Source organism: Oncorhynchus keta, unplaced genomic scaffold (assembly GCF_023373465.1).
Source record: "Oncorhynchus keta strain PuntledgeMale-10-30-2019 unplaced genomic scaffold, Oket_V2 Un_contig_4081_pilon_pilon, whole genome shotgun sequence".
Taxonomy (NCBI): domain Eukaryota; kingdom Metazoa; phylum Chordata; class Actinopteri; order Salmoniformes; family Salmonidae; genus Oncorhynchus; species Oncorhynchus keta.
Genome location: NW_026287590.1, coordinates 1 through 12,500, shown reverse-complemented (window position 1 = coordinate 12,500; position 12,500 = coordinate 1). Strand labels below are relative to the sequence as shown.

Here is a 12,500-nt window from a genome sequence, read left to right as displayed (position 1 = left end):
CTCTCTCTCTCAACAGCAGAGCCCCCTCTCTATTACCCCCTCTCTCTCTCTATATATATATCTATATATATATGGTATACATATATATATTCTGGTACACTCAGCGATGAGTGTGTTCTGCTCTCTGATTCCTAAAAAAGCTCATTCATTACTCAACACATTACTGACTGTACCCAACACCACTGGTTACTCAGGACACATTACTGACTGTATGTTGGAGGCTGACTTCCATATGTGGACCATTCTAGCCTACAACAGTATCTGTGTTTTCCTCTGTAGCCCTGAACACTCTGCTGTTCATGGGCACGGGAAGTTCTCTGCTCTAACGTTCTATACACTCACGATGGTTTGCAGAGCCCTGGTGTATGTATATTTGGTGGAGAACTATGGGGGTTTCATGTGGATAATAATAACACTGTCAGCAAAGGCCCCAGTAAGATGTTTGGGGGATGTAGGATGGTTTGGTGGATGTAGGATGGTTTGGGGATGTAGGATGGTTTGGGGGATGTCTGGTTTGGGGATGTAGGATGGTTTGGCAGATGTAGGATGGTTTGGGGGATGTAGGATGGTTTGAGGATGTAGGATGGTTTGGGGGATGTAGGATGGTTTGAGGATGGGATGGGGGGATGTAGGATGGTTTGGAGAGAGGATGATGGGGGTGGGGATGAGGATGGTTTGGGGGATGAGGATGGTTTGGGGAGAGTGTTATGGTTTGGGGATGTGGATGGTTTGATGTTGGTTTGGGGGATGTGGATGGTTTGGGGGATAGGATGGTTTGGGATGTGGGGTTTCCTAACAGTATGGTTTGGGGGATGTTGGTTTGGTAGGATGGGATTTGGGGATGTACATGGTTTGGGGGATGCTGGTTCATCATATGTTGGATGGTTTGGGGATGTTGGAAGTTCTTGGGGGATCTAGGATGGTTTGAGGATACACTCATGGTTTTGGGGGATGTTGGATGGTTTGGGGCTGTAGGATGGTTTGGGGGATCGGATGGTTTGGCAGATGTAGGATGGTTTGGGGGATGCAGGATGGTTTGGGGGATGTAGGATGGTTTGGGGATGTAGGATGGTTTGGTGTAGGAGAATGTTGGATGGGGGGATGTGGATGGTTTGGGGATGTGGTATATGGTTTGGCAATGTAGGATGGTTTGGGGGACTGTCAGGTTTGGGGGATGTAATGGTTTGGGGTAAGGTTGTGGATGGATGGTTTGTCTAGGATGGTTTGGGATGTAGGATGGTTTGGGGGATGTAGGATGGTTTGGGGGATGTTTGAGGAGGATGGTTTGGGGGATGTAGGATGGTTTGGGGGATGTAGGATGGTTTGGGGGGGGGATGTTGGATGGTTTGGGGATGGTTTGGTTTGGGGATGTAGGATGGTTTGGGGGATGTAGGATGGTTTGGGATGTGGATGGTTTGGGGATGTAGGATGGTTTGGGGATGTAGGATGGTTTGGGGGATGGTTTGGGGATGGTTTTGGGGGATGTAGGATGGTTTGGGGGATGTAGGATGGTTTGGGGGGATGGTTTGGGGGATGTAGGATGGTTTGGGGATGTAGGATGGTTTGGGGATGATGGTTTGAGGAGGGTTTGGGGGATGTAGGATGGTTTGGGGATGTAGGATGGTTTGGGGGATGGGGGATGTAGGATGGTTTGGGGATGGTTTTGGGGATGTAGGATGGTTTGGGGGATGTTGGATGGTTTGGGATGTAGGATGGTTTGGGGATGGGATGGTTTGGGGGTGTTGGATGGTTTGGGGGATGTAGGATGGTTTGAGGGATGTAGGATGGTGGGGATGTAGGATGGTTTGGGGATGTTGGGATGGTTTGTTTTTGGGGGATGTAGGATGGTTTGGGGGATGTAGGATGGTTTGGGGATGGGATGGTTTGGGGGATGTTGGGATGGGTTTGGGGGATGGGATGGTTTGGGGGATGGTTTGGATGGTTTGGGGGATGTAGGATGGTTTGGGGGATGGTTTGGGGGATGTAGGATGGTTTGGGGATGTAGGATGGTTTGGGGGATGTAGGATGGTTTGGGGGATGTAGGATGGTTTGGGGGATGTAGGATGTTTGGGGCTGGTGGATGGTTTGGGGATGTAGGATGGTTTGGGGGATGTAGGATGGTTTGGAGATGTAGGATGGTTTGGGGGATGTAGGATGGTTTGGGGGATGTAGGATGGTTTGGGGGATGTAGGATGGTTTGGGGGATGTAGGATGGTTTGGGGGATGTAGGATGGTTTGGGGGATGTAGGATGGTTTGGGGGATGTAGGATGGTTTGGGGGATGTAGGATGGTTTGGGGGAGAGGATGAGGATGGTTTTGGGGATGTTTGGGGATGGTTTGGGGGATGTAGGATGGTTTGGGGAGGATGGATGGTTTGGGGGATGTTGGATGGTTTGGGGGATGTAGGATGGTTTGGGGATGTAGGATGGTTTGGGGGATGTAGGATGGTTTGGGGGATGTAGGATGGTTTGGGGGATGTAGAATGGTTTGGGGATGTAGGATGGTTTGGGGATGTCGGATGGTTTGGGGGATGTAGGATGGTTTGGGGATGTCAGGTTTGGGGATGGTGGTTTGGCAGATGATGGTTTGGGGGATGGTTTTGGGGGATGGGATGGTTTGGGGATGGTTTGGGGGATGGATGGTTTGGGGATGTAGGATGGTTTGGGGATGTATGGTTTGGGGATGGTTTGGGGGATGTAGGATGGTTTGGGGATGTAGGATGGTTTGGGGGATGTAGGATGGTTGGTTTGGGGGATGTAGGATGGTTTGGGGGATGGGGGATGCTTTGGCAGGATGGTTTGGCAGATGTAGGATGGTTTGAGGATGTAGGATGGTTTGGGGGATGTAGGATGGTTTGGGGATGTTGGATGGTTTGGGGGATGTAGGATGGTTTGGGGGATGTAGGATGGTTTGGGGGATGTAGGATGGTTTGGGGGATGTAGGATGGTTTGGGGGATGTTGGATGCTTTGGCAGATGTAGGATGGTTTGGGGGATGTAGGATGGTTTGGGGGATGTAGGATGGTTTGGCAGATGTAGGATGGTTTGGGGGATGTAGGATGGTTTGGGGGATGTAGGATGGTTTGGGGGATGTAGGATGGTTTGGAGGATGCAGGATGGTTTGGCAGATGTAGGATGGTTTGGGGATGTAGGATGGTTGGGGGATGTATGATGGTTTGGGGTAGTTCTGAGGATGCAGAATGATTTGGAGGATGTAGGATAGTTTGGGGATGTGGAACAGTTCGGGGAACATAGGGGTGTTTTGGGAATGTAGGATATTTGGGGATGTGGGATGACTGACTAAAAAATCATTGGCCACTTTCATAAATGGATAACGAGTCACTTTAATAATGCCACTTTAATAATGTTTACATATTTTACATTAGTCATCTCATATGTATATACTGTATTCTATACCATCTATTTTATCTTGCCTATGCCGCTCGGTCATGGCTCATCCATATATTTATATGTATATATTCTTATTCCATTCCTTAACTTAGATTTGTGTTTATAAGGTAGTTGTTGGGGAATTGTTAGATTACTTGTTAGATATTACTGCACTGTCGGAACTAGAAGCACAAGCATTTCGCTACACTCGCATTAACATCTGCTGAACATGTGTATGTGACCAATAACATTTTGATTATAATAATAATAATAATATATGCCATTTAGCTGACGCTTTTATCCAAAGCGACTTACAGTCATGTGTGCATACATTCTACGTATGGGTGGTCCCGGGAATTGAACCCACTACCCTGGTGTTACAAGCGCCATGCTCTACCAACTGAGCCACAGAAGGATTTTGATTTGAGGACCCACCCACCTCAGTCATCGGCTTCATCAATAAATGCATCGATGACGTCGTCCCCACAGTGACCGTACGTACATATCCCAACCAGAAGCCATGGATTACAGGCAACATCCCCACCGAGCTAAAGGCTAGAGCTGCAGCTGTCAAGGAGCAGGACACTAATCCGGATGCTTATAAGAAATCCCGCTATGCCCTCATACAAACCATCAGGCAGGCAAAGCATCAATACAGGACTAAGATTGAATCCTACTACATCGGCTTCGACACTCGTAGGATGTGGCAGGGCTTGAAAACTATTACAGACTACAAAGGGAAACCCAGCCGTGAGCTGCCCAGTGACGAGGGCCTACCAGACGAGCAAAATGCCTTTCATGCTCACTTCGAGGCAAGCAACACTGAAGCATGCATGAGAGCACCAGCTGTTCCGGACGATTGTGTGATCACGCTCTCCATAGCCAATCTGAGCAAGACCTTTAAACAGGTCAACATTCACAAGGCCGCGGGGCCAGAAGGATTACGTTTGCATACCGCCCCAACAAATCCACAGATGACAAAATCTCAATCGCACTCCACACTGCCCTTTCACACCTGGACAAAAGGAACACCTATGTGAGAATGCTGTTCATTGACTACAGCTCAGCGTTCAACACAATAGTGCCCACAAAGCTCATCACTAAGCTAAGAACCCTGGGACTAAACACCTCCCTCTGCAACTGGATCCTGGACTTCCTGACGGGCCGCCCCCAGGTGGTGAGGGTAACAACACCTCCCTCTGCAACTGGATCCTGGACTTCCTGATGGCCCTTCCCCAGGTGGTGAGGGTAGGTAACAACACATCTGCCATGCTGATCCTCAACACTGGGGCCCCCCAGGGGTGCGTGCTCAGTCCCCTCCTGTACTCTCTGTTCACCCACGACTGCATGGCTAGGCACGACTCCAACACCATCATTAAGTTTGCTGACGACACAACAGTGGTAGGGCCTGATCACCGACAACGATGGGTCAAGAGTTTCAAGTTCCTTTTTGTCCACATCACCAATAAACTATCATGGTTCAAACATATCAAGACAGTCAGTAAAGTCACCATTTTTGATTTGTTAGGCAAAAACAAAGCCATCAATTAGGCCAATAAGTAAGGCCTTATTTTTTTATTTTATTACCTTTATTTAACCAGGCAAGTCAGTTAAGAACAAATTCTTATTTTCAATGACGGCCTGGGAACAGTGGGTTAACTGCCTGTTCAGGGGCAGAACGACAGATTTGTACCTTGTCAGCTCAGGGGTTTGAACTCGCAACGGTTACTAGTCCAACACTCTAAACACTAGGCTACGCTGCCGCCCATTATGATGTATGTAAATGTGTTGTCATGGTTTAATTGTATTATAACATCGCCCCCTAGGGGACTTACTTGGTGAGCAAAAGCCACAGGGCTTTAAAAAGGTAAGAAACAACCATATCTTTGTCACTAACAAATACAGCCACGGGTGGTAAACAATTTACTCAAAAACAAAAGGCACCTTGGGAAATATGCAAATGACACTCTTTACACAGTGTTAAAACGTCTCCCAAAACGATTTTCTGTGAAACTACAGGTGTTAATGAAATTACACTGGGAAAGTCTAACACTCGTTAAAGAGAGTCCGGTTGACTATGAATCAAGTGTTTTTGTAATAATATAATAATAATAATAATATAATATATAATATAATAATAATAATAATAATAATAATAGTGGTCCTTCTGTGGCTCAGTTGGTAGAGCATGGCGCTTGTAACGCCAGGGTAGTGGGTTCGATTCCCGGGACCACCCATACGTAGAATGTATGCACACATGACTGTAAGTCGCTTTGGATAAAAGCGTCAGCTAAATGGCATATATTTTAAAGTGTTTTTGTTTTACACTGTCGGTGTTGACTTTGAGCTATATATATATAGAGCTTTCCAAACACCACAGTCGAGTTCCTTTGAACACTTTTGCCAGAGTTAAATGAGGAGCACTGCAACACTTTGAAAAATGTTGTTATTTTAACACCACATCAAGTAGGACTTTATTTTTCACTGACCAATAGTGTACAGGCCAGTGTTTTTCACTGACCAATAGTGTACAGGCCAGTGTTTTTCACTGACCAATAGTGTACAGGCCAGTGTTTTTCACTGACCAATAGTGTACAGGCCAGTGTTTTTCACTGACCAATAGTGTACAGGCCAGTGTTTTCACTGACCAATAGTGTACAGGCCAGTGTTTTTCACTGACCAATAGTGTACAGGCCAGTGTTTTTCACTGACCAATAGTGTACAGGCCAGTGTTTTTCACTGACCAATAGTGTACATGTTACACTGGCCACATGGTACATGCCAGAGTTAATTAGACACAATTCATTTTTTGTTGCTGCCGAACGACTGACCCTGAACTGACTGTCCTGTGTCAATAGTCATGTGTTTTGTTGCTGTGTGTCTGTCCCCAACGAACGAACGACCCGAACTGACTGTCCTGTGTCGATAGTCATGTGTTTTGTTGCTGTGTGTCTGTCCCCAACGAACGACCCTGTGTCGATACTGAACTGACTGTCCTGTGTCAATAGTCATGTGTTTTGTTGCTGTGTGTCTGTCCCCACCCAACGACCCGAACTGACTGTCCTGTGTCGATAGTCATGACATCTCTAATGTGAAGGTAATGTCCTATTCTGTCTGATAACTGAGACTAACTATTGGTCTGTCTGGACAGCAGCAGCCGGGAGGTTTTAGAGGGTTTAGACAGGGAGAACACACACACACACACACACACACACACACACACACACACACACACACACACACACACACACACACACACACACACACACACACACACACACACACACACACACACACACACACACACACACACACACACACACACACACACACACACACACACACACACACACACACACACACACACACACACACACACACACACACACACACACACACACACACACACACACACACACACACCTGCACACACACACACACACACACACACACACACACACACACACACACACACACACACACACACACACACACACACACACAGACAATAATAATCATCACACACACACACACAGATGTAGCCTGTGAAAATGTTGTATCAATCAATTAAGGATCAATAACGGCCTGAAAGCGGAGGGGGGCAGCCAGGTCACCCGTGACATGCACTGTCAGCTATGGGACCTTGTATGGAGGGGTGTGTGCCTTTCCAAATCATGTCCAATCAATTGAATTTGCCGCAGGTGTACTCCAATCAAGTTGTTGTGTGAGGAACGTCGGGATGTGACGTGGAAACCGGCCACTAGATGAGCTGTAGTTTGTTTTTTGTTCTGCGAGTGGTGGAAACATCTGCCTCTGAGTCCAAACGTTGAGGAACGTCGGGATGTGACGTGGAAACCGCCACTAGGTGAGCTGTAGTTTGTTTTTTGTTCTGCTAGAGTGGTGTGGACGAGCTTATTCATCATCCCATCCCAAACCTTAACCCTTACCTTAACCATTCAGGGTTAATACCCTGTGTGGATCACTTGGTAGAGCATGGTGCTTGCAATGCCAAGGTTGTGGGTTCAATTTGTACAGGGGACCAGTAAGAAAACACATATATTCACTACTGTAAATTACTCTGGGTAAATGTAAAAAAATTATCGCACAGGAGGGGAGAGGAGGAAGGGGGTCAAGAAAGGAGGGGGAGATAAAGAGGAGGGGAGAGGGAGGGGGCGAGAAAGGAGGAGGGAGAGGGACTGAGGGGGATGCGCACATACCCAATCCCTCTGTAAATTACTCTGGGTAAATGTAAAAAAAATAATCTCACTTTGAAATCTGACTTTTGCAATCATTTCTAAATTTGACATCAGAGAAACACGGATGAATGTTGAATTCTGACGTGAAGACTGTGAGAGCGAGTTGGAATCTGTCCTGCGGCCTGATAACTGAAGAGGAACACGGATGAATGTCGAATTCTGACGTGAAGACTGTGTCCCGATAACTGAAGAGGAACACGGATGAATGTCTGTCCGTGAAGACTGTGAGAGCGAGCTGTCCCGCCGGCCTGATAACTGAAGAGGAACACCGAGAGGCGCTTTCTAACGTTCTAAAGCGGAACATCAGTATCTATCTCACGGGGTCTGGGGAGGAGGAGGAGGCCAGGTGAGGAGGGAGGAGGCCAGGTGAGGAGGAGGAGGCCAGGTGAGGAGGAGGAGGAGGCCAGGTGAGGAGGAGAAGGAGGAGGCCAGGTGGGGAGGAGGAGGAGGAGGCCAGGTGAGGAGGAGGCCAGATGAGGAGGAGGAGGAGGAGGCCAGGTGAGGAGGAGGAGGAGGAGGCCAGGTGAGGAGGAGGCCAGGTGAGGAGGAGGAGGAGGAGGCCAGGTGAGGAGGGGGAGGAGGCCAGGTGAGGAGGGGGAGGAGGCCAGGTGAGGAGGAGGCCAGGTGAGGAGGAGTTGGCCGGAGGAGGAGGAGGTCAGGTGAGGAGGAGGAGGCCAGGTGAGGAGGAGGAGGAGGCCAGGTGAGGAGGGGGAGGCCAGGTGAGGAGGAGGAGGCCGGAGGAGGAGGCCAGGTGAGGAGGAGGCCAGGTGAGGAGGAGGAGAAGGCCAGAGGAGGAGGAGGAGGAGGAGGCCAGGTGAGGAGGGGGAGGAGGAGGAGGAGGCCAGATGAGGAGGGGGAGGAGGAGGAGGAGGCCAGGTGAGGAGGGGGAGGAGAAGGAGGAGGCCAGATGAGGAGGAGGAGGCCAGGTGAGGAGGAGGCCGGATGAGGAGGAGGAGAAGGAGGAGGCCAGATGAGGAGGAGGAGGCCAGGTGAGGAGGAGGCCAGATGAGGAGGAGGAGAAGGAGGAGGCCAGGTGAGGAGGAGGCCAGGTGAGGAGGAGGCCAGGTGAGGAGGAGGCCAGGTAAGGAGGAGGAGGAGGCCAGGTGAAGAGGAGGCCAGGTGAGGAGGAGGAGGAGGAGGAGGCCAGGTGAGGAGGAGGAGGAGGCCAGGTAAGGAGGAGGAGGAGGCCAGGTGAGGAGGAGGCCAGGTGAGGAGGAGGCCAGGTGAGGAGGAGGCCAGGTAAGGAGGAGGAGGAGGCCAGGTGAGGAGGAGGAGGAGGATAAATCCTTGTTTTATGTACCGTCCTCTGTTTCATCCCTCTCTGCTGAGGAGGCGGAAGGAGAAACTGAAATGGTCATATTTCCAACCCAAAGCTCCCCTTCTTCATCGATCGTGTGGATGTTCGTCTGTGAGGTCTGACTCTAAACAACATTCTGTCAGCACATACCATGTCGACACAAAACCCCATCTGATATACAAAGCTGTGAAATTAACAAATTAAATCGTTTTATGTATCTTTTACTATCCATTTTAAATCACACCGCTTACCTCACTGATTTTTGCCTGTGGTAGCTGTTGCTCAGACCGGCTCCGTTTTAGGCTACCGGCGTCGGTATTTCGGTAGGTGAGACGCGTCCCTCTGTTTCCTAAAATAACGGGAAGTACCCGGACTTTTCCGCGTCAAGTGGTTTCTGTTGTGTTCTCACACTGCGCACTACCAGTTCTCTCTCCCGTCCAAATGGACAACTGGCCAATGTGACGGTTTAAATCCGCAGTCTGAAGTATATTCTACCGGCGATGACGGGATTTTGAGTACTAGATAGTCCTCTTCCCTTCTCCGGGATTTAGTGGTCGGTCAGTCCGTTACTATAGAGCCGTGGGGCCGGTTTCCAGTTGGGTTGTCGGTCGGTGCTCTCTCTCTCTCTGCAGAGGCCGGGAGATGCTGAGGAAGTTACTGTACCGGGGAATGGCGGGGATAAGTCGCAAGCTGGCTGTTCACTCCCTGCTGCTGCTGCTGAGCGGAGCTTCAATGTGTGTGTGTGTGTGTACGCGCGTGCGTGCGTGCTTAAAAGTGTGTTTCCCCGAGGATGGTTAGTTAGATGAGGCGAGTGAACCAGTCAGGAGAGGAGAGAGCTTGCTCTGTAAACTCTCTATTTTTGCCTTGTTGACTGTGGAGGGAGAGGAGGGAGGGGGAGGGGACGAGAAAGGAGGGGAGATAAAGAGGAGGGGAGAGGGAGGGGGCGAGAAAGGAGAGAAGAGAGGGAGGGGGCGAGAAAGGAGGAGGGAGAGGGACTGAGGGGGATGCGCACATACCCAATCCCTTCCCCATCTCTCCAACCTGGTCTCAGAGAATTACGTATTATTCTGTATGTAAATCTTAGACACCCTATTTAATATGATATGTCTCTGATATGTTATGAATTACAAAATGTACAATTGTTGGGAATCAGCAAAAACGTATGATATGTTACGAATTTCCAATTTGTAGTTAAATAAAGGTTAAATAACAATACATAATTGAAAACGTTAGCTAGGTGACTAGGTGGCTAACACTAACGTTATCCAGTTCTAGGAGTTAAGGGTTAGTTAACATGCTAACGTTAGCTAGGTGGCTAACGCTAACGTTATCCAGTTCTAGGAGTTAAGGGTTAGTTAACATGCTAACGTTAGCTAGGTGACTAGGTGGCTAACGCTAACGTTATCCAGTTCTAGGAGTTAAGGGTTAGTTAACATGCTAACGTTAGCTGGTGACTAGGTGGCTAACGCTAACGTTATCCAGTTCTAGGAGTTAAGGGTTAGTTAACATGCTAACGTTAGCTAGGTGGCTAACGCTAACGTTATCCAGTTCTAGGAGTTAAGGGTTAGTTAACATGCTAACATTAGCTAGGTGACTAGGTGGCTAACGCTAACGTTATTTAGTTCTAGGAGTTAAGGGTTAGTTAACATGCTAACGTTAGCTAGGTGACTAGGTGGCTGGCCGCTAACGTTATCCAGTTCTAGAGTTAAGGGTTAGTTAACATGCTAACGTTAGCTAGGTGACTAGGTGGCTAACACTAACGTTATCCAGTTCTAGGAGTTAAGGGTTAGTTAACATGCTAACGTTAGCTAGGTGAAGGGTGGCTAACGCTAACGTTATCCAGTTCTAGGAGTTAAGGGTTAGTTAACATGCTAACGTTAGCTAGGTGACTAGGTGGCTAACGCTAACGTTATCCAGTTCTAGGAGTTAAGGGTTGGAACATGCCAATGTTAGCTAGGTGACTAGGTGGCTAACGCCAACGTTATCCAGTTCTAGGAGTTGGGGTTAGTTGCACATACCAACGTTAGCTAGGTGACTAGGTGGCTAACGCTAACGTTATCCAGTTCAGGAGTTAAGGGTTGTTAACATGCTAACGTTAGCTAGGTGACTAGGCGGCTAACGCTAACGCTATCCAGTTCTAGGAGTTAAGGGTTAGTTAACATGCTAATGTTAGCTAGGGTGACTAGGTGGCTAACGCTAACATTATCCAGTTCCAGGAGTTAAGGGTTAGTTAACATGCTAACGTTAGCTAGGTGACTAGGTGGCTAACGCTAACGTTATCCAGTTCTAGAGTTAAGGGTTAGTTAACATGCTAACGTTATCCAGTTCCAGGGAGTTAATTAGGGTTAGGTTAAGGGGTTAGAGGTAGGTTAAAGGGGTTAGGTTTGGAGGAAGGGTTAGTTAACATGCTAACGTTAGCTAGGTGACTAGGTGGCTAACGCTGACGTTATCCAGTTCTAGGAGTTAAGGGTTAGGGTTAGGTTAAGGTTAGGAGGTAGATTAAAGGGTTAGGGTAGGAGGAAGAGTTAGCTAACATGCTAACATTAGCTAGTTCTGGGAGGTACGGGTTAAGGTTAGGAGGTAGGTTTACTAAAGTGCTTTAGGGTTAGGGAAAGGGTTAGCTAACATGCTAATGTTGGCTAGTTCTGGGAGTTAAGGGTTAGGGTTAAGGTTATGAGGTAGATTAAAAGGTTAGGGTTAGAGGAAGAGCTAGCTAACATGCTAACGTTAGCTAATTCTGTGAGTTATGGGTTAGAGGAAGGTTAAACGGTTAGAGGAAGGGGTTAAGCAAACATGCTAAGTAGTTGAAAAGTGGCTCAAAAGTAGTAAGTAGGTGCAAAAGTTGCTATCATTATAATGCTAAAGTTATCCGTGATGAGATTCGAACACCCATCCATCCACCCAGACATAGTTACCTACCTACCCACCAATCCACCCAGACATAGTTACCTACCCACTCCACTCACCACCAACCCACCACCACCCACCCACCCACCCACCTCCACCCACACCAACCAACCACTCATTAATGTTTGACTGAAGTAACCTGCTATCTTATTAAGTGACCATTCAAAACATAAGATATAAGAATTTGAGTGACCCGGATGTACATTTACAATGCTTGCCGAGTCTATGAGACCAGTCTGATCTCCCTGCAAACTGTGTGTGTGTGTGTGTGTGTGTGTGTGTGTGTGTGTGTGTGTGTGTGTGTGTGTGTGTGTGTGTGTGTGTGTGTGTGTGTGTGTGTGTGTGTGTGTGTGTGTGTGTGTGTGTGTGTGAAAGGTGTGTGTGTGTGTGTGTGTGTGTGTGTGTGTGTGTGTGTGTGACCCCATTCTGCCCCCATCGCTACACTGTGGATTTGTGCCCTAATATGGATGGTAATACTAGTCTGTTCCTCGCTAAAAGCTCTTCAACCGGGCAAATATCGTTTTAGGTCCAAGGAAAAGAGACCGGATTTATGTTCCTTCTCTAACATCCGATGCTGCTGGGTTTATTAATGAATCTATCCTCATCATAACACCAGTCTATTAGATATAATGAATCTATCCTCATCATAACA

The 12,500-nt window shown here is 48.1% G+C and overlaps 1 protein-coding gene across 1 annotated transcript in view; it reads right to left on the bottom strand.

Annotated features, from left to right (window-relative positions):
- Nucleotides 1-9,809, bottom strand: part of LOC127924467 (guanine nucleotide-binding protein G(I)/G(S)/G(O) subunit gamma-13-like) — a 39,642-nt gene extending 29,833 nt beyond the window's left edge. Inside the window, exon 1 of the mRNA XM_052509184.1 lies at nucleotides 9,193-9,809. The gene's annotated coding sequence lies outside the window, so the exon portion shown is untranslated. The remainder of the gene's footprint in view (nucleotides 1-9,192) is intronic.
- Nucleotides 9,810-12,500: the final 2,691 nt, after the last annotated feature.